This window comes from Danio aesculapii, chromosome 1, assembly GCF_903798145.1.
Source record: "Danio aesculapii chromosome 1, fDanAes4.1, whole genome shotgun sequence".
Classification (NCBI taxonomy): domain Eukaryota; kingdom Metazoa; phylum Chordata; class Actinopteri; order Cypriniformes; family Danionidae; genus Danio; species Danio aesculapii.
This window is the reverse complement of record NC_079435.1, coordinates 51,000,990-51,009,090: the sequence shown is the minus strand read 5'-3', so window position 1 is coordinate 51,009,090 and position 8,101 is coordinate 51,000,990.

The following is an 8,101-nucleotide window of genomic DNA, read 5'->3' as shown; positions in this document are numbered from 1 at the left end:
GCTTTGGTCAGTGAGCAACAGCTGTCCTAAAATTAGTTCTGAGATCAGTTTCAATCAAGTGTATATGTAACTCATGAAATAAAATATGGTGTAAATGCATAAAATTGGCTCTTTTAGTTCATTTAGGTTAACTTCAAATAAAACTAAGAGACTTCGATATGTACGACACATAATAGACATAGGTGATATTCAGAGCTTTGAGTTCAAGTGAAATAAAAATACAAATGTATTTTAACTGCATTTAATTGTGTAAACTGTTTTTTAAGTTGGTGCTAAGCAAATTTATTGGATGGAAATCCTGCCCTCAATTGAATTGAGTTCATCCAATGAGTTATTTTCACTGAGACCTAGCAAATCAATCATTTGCAAATGATTTTAATGTAAAGGTGAGTTACTCATAGAATTGTATTTGAAGTTTTGAAGTAGAACCATTGAAATAATATCTTGTAAAACATTCCATTGAAGTCTTTTAGAAAATCATTCAACAGTTTCAACTGTATTTTAAGTAAAAAAAAAATACAGAAAATGAAATTAAAATAAAAGATTTTTTACAATTATGTCTAATAATATTTGTTGCACTATGTCAAAATAATCTCATTTCTTTCTAAATTGACAAGTTTTAAAAGGGCTGGTCCCTTGTCACACTGCAAAAAAAGGCTTTTTTCACTTTGAGTTTTTGTCTCATTTCTAGTCCAAATATCTATAAATGTTTAAATCAAGAAACATTTTCTAGACAGGCAAAAAATATCGTCTTGTTTTAAGATATAATATGTCAAAATGAACTGAGTTTTTCCAGAGGGGTAAGCAAAATAACCTACAGTAGTTTTTGACATTAGTTTGTTTACCCCATTGGCGGATTATTGTGCTTGTTTTAATTTTGACATTATTTCTTAAAACAAGACAATATTTTTTGCTTGTCTAGAAAGACTTTATAGATATTTAGACTAGAAATGAGACAAAAAAAATCTAAGTAAGAAAAGCATTTATTTGTATTGCAGTAAATGAGTGTTTTGATTAGGTAAATTCATTGCAAAGGGTCACCGGTCCCTCACTATTGCACAAGAGTGAGTGTAAATTATTTAGAATTTATCATGGAGCTGCTGTCAGATATACAGCTGACTACTATTTTCTTAAGATTTGTTTTGTGCCTTTATTGTGACAGGACAGTATAGAGATAGTAAACAAAGTTGAAGAGAGAGAGAGAGAGAGAGAGAGAGAGAGAGGACTTGAACTCAGGATGCCTGAAGCACAATGTTGCTATATGTCAGATGACTCAGCTTACTACCTCAATGAAAATGTCTTTGATATCCTCTGACATGATCCAGGACGCTGTTAAAAATAGGCTTTTGAGTCCAAAAGTTTGATGAGTTTCTTGAACGTGGGTCAGGATCGGTATTAGTAGGCTCAAGTCCTGGGTAATTTAAAGTAAATGTCACTGGGTGATGAAGGAAAAACTGATATTTGACATTTCATCACAACTTTGGGTGTTTGTGTTAGTTTTGAGAAATGCACATACAGTACAGTGCTGTAGAAGAAACAAACCTGGCACAAACAAATCCATCTTACAGATATGAGATCCAACAGGAAAAGCCATTTGTTTCATTGGACTGGATGTTCATGCAGGGTATTTCAGAAGCACTTAGTGAAAAATGAGGTAAAAATTGCTGTAGACAACACTAGCAAATCCATGATTTATTAGGCTAGTGATTAAGTTATAATCAAGCTGTTATGTTTATTTTTCCAATCCACTGGTCACAATTGAAAGTCGAACTCATAAATAACTTGTATCCATCAGCCAGGCAATGAAATGGAGTAGTAATGAATGTGATGTCTCAGGCCACTTTGTATCTAAATTAACCAGTTTTGCTACTTGAATAAATTGACCTTGTTTATGAGTAAAACATTTTAATGCAGCTTAAAATGTTCTGATGGTGCTAAGACCTTTTATACACTCACCGGCCACTTTATTAGGTACACCTGTCCATCTGCTCGTTAACGCAAATTTCTAATTACATGGGAGCTTCTCAATGCATTTAAGCATGTAAACATGGTCAAGACGATCTGCTGCAGTTCTAACCGAGCATCAGAATGGGGAAAAAAGGTGATTTAAGTGACTTTGAACGTAGCATGGTTGTTGGTGCCAGACGGGCTGGTCTGAGGATTTCTGACACTGCTGTTCTACTGGGATTTTTAAGCACAACCCTCTCTAGGGTTTACAGAGAATGGTCCAAAAAAGAGAAAATAGCCAGTGAGCGGCAGTTCTGTGAGCGCAAATGCCTTGTTGATACCAGAGGTCAGAGGAGAATCGCCAGACTGCCTAGAGCTGATAAAAAGGCGGAAGTAACTCAAATAACCACTCGCTACAACTGAGGTATGCAGAAGAGCATCTCTGAACACACAACACGTCAAACCTTGAGGTGGATGGGCTACAGCAGCAGAGTACCACACTGGGTGCCACTCCTGTCAGCTAAGAACAGTAAACTAAGGCTACAATTTGCACAGGCTCACCAAAATTGGACAACAGAAGATTGGAAAAACGTTGCCTGGTCTGATGAGTCTCGATATCTGCTGCGACATTCGGATGGTAGGGTCAGAATTTGGCATCAACAACATGAAAGCATGGATCCATCCAGCCTTCTATCAACAGTTCAGGCTGCTGGTGGTGTAATCAAGGATGTGCAGCCGACAAATCTGCCGCAACTACGTGATGCTATCATGTCAATATGGACCAAATCTCTGAGGAATATTTTGAGTTCCTTGATGAATCTATGCCACAAAGGATTAAGGCAGTTCTGAAGGCAAGGTGTACCTAATAAAGAGGCCGGTGAGTGTGTATCAACAGACAAATTTGAATTCAACTCATGACTCCTTAAATATTGACGTGGTTTTTATTTTTTATTTTTCTTGTCATTTAACATATTTTAAAATGTCATTTATCCCTGTAATGCCAAAGCTAAATTTGATAAATTACACCAGTCTGCGTTGTCACATGATCGGAAATTATTCTGATATGCTTATTTGTTGCTCTTGTAGCATTTCTTATATTATTATCAATGTTGCGATGTTCCCATCTATTGATTTCTAGCCCATCAAGGTATGTGAACAATCTTAAACTCCAGGCAAAATGCCAAAATGCAGTTCTCTTCTCTTTGCAGTGGGTTACCTTGCCAGATGCATCCCGAGAGGCTTGATTAAATTCACACCCCCGTCTCCAGTCCCAGTGGAGTGAGCAGACTGAACTCATCGTACATGTGTGCAGAAAACTAAATGCTTACAGAGTGGCTGGAGAACGCAAGACTTAACCGCTCTCCTCATCTGGATGTCATGCAGAAAGTAGGGCATGCAGAAAAGGTACGACCATTATCCCTAAAAAAGGACACTAGTTCTGAGGTATACTTATCTTTTACGTCACTGAACGAAAGAAGCTACAAATATATCTTCAAAACAAAATAGCTTATTTAATCTATATATGCCTGTTGAGAAAAAACCTTCAGGCTAAGTCAGGGGTTTTTAAACTTTTGCCCTTTTTTTGTGGTTGATAGGGCTTATATCTTAGACATAATAAATGTGCTGTCATATATGTTATGCTGACTAAATTATCCTTTTCAAGAATTTAGCCTCGGGCTGCTCTTTCTCACATGCAGAGGCTAAGAATATGAAATTTAAATGGTATGAACCTTTACATGCTGTGATCTGACACCTTTAAGTATATGTCCCTGTAGGGCTGGGTAATAAAAGCATCACAGTAATCATTGCAATGTCATTTCCCTCCAATAAAACGATAACAACACATGATCGATACATGTTCAGTATACACTAATGTTTATGCTTTAAAGCCAGTGGTCGTTCTAGACCAAGGTTACTGGGGGGCCAATCATCGATATCAGCAGCACACTTTTTATCTCATCCTACATTCAGAATTATTTAATGTATTTATGTCATTTATTATTTCACATTTCACTCAGCAATCTCTACAAGTAAGCTAATGAAATATATATTAACCCAAACCTGATTTTACCAAGTAGGAAATGGATTAACATCTATGTTGATCCTGGAACAACATTCCAATCAGCCAATCAGAATTAAGAAATGTGTTTACAGGCTTACGGTTAGGTTTATGCACTACATGATTGTTATATTACTCCTTTCTGAATTTGGGTTGGGTTTAGGAGTAGGGAATAGGTATGGATTACATATTCAAACAAAAATGGTGTTCCAGGATCAATGTAGATGTTAATTCAGGATCGCATCGTACTTGGCAAAATCATGACGTGCTATATAGGCAACACGGTGGCACAGTAGGTAGTGCTGTCGCCTCACAGCAAGAAGGTTGCAGGTTGGAGCCTCGGCTGGGTCAGTTGGCATTTCTGTGTGGAGTTTGCATAGTATCCCCGCATTCGCGTGGGTTTCCTCTGAGTGCTCCGCTTTCCCCCACAAGTCCAAAGACATGTGGTACAGGTGAATTGAGTAAGCTAAATGGTCTGTAGTGTATGTGTGTGAATGAGTGTGAATGGATGTTTCCCAGTGATGGGTTGCGGCTGGAAGGGCATCGGCAACCCATGTGTGTGTATATATATAATTATATATATATATATATATATATATATATATATATATATATATATATATATATATATAATTATATATATATATATATATATATATATATATATATATATATATATATATATATATATATATATATATGTTAATAATAATTATTGTTAAATTATATGTTTTTAATAGCTGCTTTTTCTGGAAAGTGCATAATCACAATTGCTTTACATTTAAACCTTAAAAACAAGCGTAATCATTATTTAGCAAACATCCAATATAAAAACAGCAGAGAACCGAATCGTTTAAGAAATGTTTAAGCTCATAGTTAAAATAAGGATATACATTTGAATGATTAGCCCCCCAGTGTATTTTCCTCCCCAATTTCTGTTTTATATAAAACATTTCTAAATATAACAGTTTTAATTACTCATTTGTAATAACTGAATTCTTTGCCATGATGACAGTACGTAATATTTTACTAAATATTTTTTAAGACACTGGTATTGGGCTTAAAGTGACATTTAAAGGCCTAATTAAGTTAACTAGGCAAGTTAGGGTATTTAGGCAAAGCATTGTATAATGCTGGATTGCTCTGTAGACAATCAAAGAAAAAAATTGCTTAAGAGGGCTAATAATATTGCCCCTGAAATGGTTTTTAAAAAATTTAAAACTGCTTTTATTCTAGCCAAAATAAAACAAAAAAGAAAAAATATTATAGGAAATACTGTGAAAAATTCCTTGCTCTGTTAAACATCATTTGGGAATTATTCGAAAAAGAAAACAAAATTCACAGGAGGGCTAATCATTTAGACTTCAACTGTATATTGGCATTGTTTTCAATATAAAGTTTTTAGATTATTCAGTTTAAAATCGACTTGTTCTTGTTTGTGCATTTTTCTACCAAGATCTGGCAACACGAGCCACGATTCACAGCTCTTTCACAGTAATTTTGCTTAGTGCAGTTGTTACACACTTCAAGTTGTTGTCACTGTTCCATTATTCCATGATTCCAAAATTAGGCGGGCCCGAGGTGGGGTCAAATTAGCTGACACAGGAGAACTGACCCCCACGGCCACCCTCTAGAACCGCCACTGGCGATATGGAGGAGATAAAAAGATTCATTATTATTAGACGGTTATTCTCATTCACTGTCCAATGCAGCTTTACAGACATTAGCGGAGCTGGCTGAAATGCTATTGGCTATTTAAAGGGTAATGAAATGTGGGCGAACAACTGTTGTCAGTCAGCTCACAAAATCAAACCGTTAGGAAACCTATGATTTTATAGTTAACAAAGTTACAACACAAAGAAATAAACAGTAAGTAATTTGATGTCCTGCTACATTTGTTATTTGTAATTTCATAAACACATAACCACAATTTGTTATATCATCATAAAGATAATTGTGTTTATATAAACACTATAAATGAGGACGACTTCTCTCCTCCTCAGTCCCCGGGTCTGAATGCAGACACAGTAAATAGCAGTGCAGCAGGTCTCTTGCCCTGTCTATTCCAACCATTAGCTTTGCCGGTAATCTGTTTGATTTAAACATGGTTGAACTCAGCAGGACAGATATAGGTGATGTGTCTGAATGGTAACATACTCAATTGATAAAAGACAAAGTCCACCATTCTCCAATTCTCCACAGCTCTCCTGACAAAAATGCTTGCTGCAAACCAGTAGCTTTGCTGTATCGGCCCTGATAGCATCGCATGGAAAAACATACAACAAACCCCGTGAATCGTGGAAACAAACGCATACAACCCATGCCTTCTGCGGTTTCACCCAGTCATTGGGTCTCACAGCTTGGCAGGTCTGCCTTGCCTTCGGAAAGCACGTGTTCTCATGAATAATTAAGAAGCAGGGTCTTCTCATAGGATAAGAAAACTCCGCTATGAATATTAATGAGAAACCGACGCGTCATCACTCCACTAGCAGATTCGCGCTGTGTCACTGATTTTGATTCCGCCCCAATAATTATTTTAAACCCAAAAGATGAAATTAGCTGACAGAATTTCACAATTAAATTGTGTAAATTAATTTCATAATTTCACAATTAAAGCTGACAGGTGCTAGCATTGTCCAAATTGATGCTCAACACACACAAATCTGTTAAAATCTCAAAAAAGTACTCCAGGGTGTCTTGAACTTTTAAACAACAGGGATCTGCTAAATTTGCCCTGCCTTGTCTTTATGTTTCAGAGAAAATTACATCAACACACATGACTTTGCACCTCCACTTCTCTAGAGTCCAAAGCATGGACACATGGACCATTTTCCATTCACACGAAACAAATCAGAACTAAATGTTCTGATTATAAATAAGTCCTTTAAATGAACTGTTGCAAATGAACAACTTCCAATCAAGAGAAAAAAAACCTGCAGGAAATAGGGATTTGTATTGTGATAATTATGAAAAAATGTATCCTGATCATTTTGTGGCCATATTACCCAACCATGATTTGAAATATAATAATCTCATTTGTATGCTGTCATATTTATTAAACAATTCCCAAAGGACAAAGTTATTATTCTTTTCAAGAGTGTAGCCTCAGGCTGCTGTTTCCCTCATGCAGTGACTAAGGATATAGAGTTGAAATTATAGAAACCTTTACAAACAGTGATCTGACACCAAGAAGTCCCTGGTTCCCTGGTGTTAGTTTGTAACCTTTCTCTGTCGCACCGGAGCTGTATCTAAGGTCTGTTTGTCTGTTTGGTTGATAGGAGTTTTGTTCCAGCAGTAGCGAGGATGTTTTTCCAGGAACATGTCACGCTTAGACATTTGTCTGGGGAATATGTTCAGCACAAATGTGAAAAGGAACATCATGTTTTATTTTTATGTATTCTGCTTTATGAGGAATCCATTAGTCATTCGAGTGACAGCTAATCAATTGGAGGCATTTTTAGACAATTTGACTATAGTAACAACCAAAAAAGCAGAGAATGAATTAAACGTTGCTTCCTAGCTCAAGCATTTTATCATAGTTTGTGCTGTTTTATTTTTTATTTTCCTCCAAATTGCCCTGCTTTTTTTTCTGAGCCATCTTTATAGTCACATTCCGAGATATATTAGGTCAGAGAATGAAGTGAGCTGTCATTAAAATTGTCATCATCTCTAATTTACTGTCTCTCACTCTCATTTACTTCACCAGATAATGAAACAAAGAAATGAAATCTCGAGACTAATGCATCTCACATAATATACCAGAAACCATTAGTGGGAAAGAAACGTCCACTTCAGGATCCCTTGATATAATATAAAAGCTAAAATTAGAGGATGAAAAAGCGAGCATAAGGCTCTCAATTTAACAAATAGTGACACTTTAATGTCTCGTAAAGCCTATCTTCAAGAGATAGTTCACTCAAGAAGGAATATTTGCTGATAAATTACTCACTCTCAGGCCATCCAACATAGATACTGTAGGTGATTTTTTTTTCTTAAAGTTTTTTTCTTTTTTTTCTTAACTTTCACAAAAAATAAAAATTCTCACATTTAATCAGCCTTAACTTGTTTTTACAGTTTTGTTTTGTTCTATTGAAC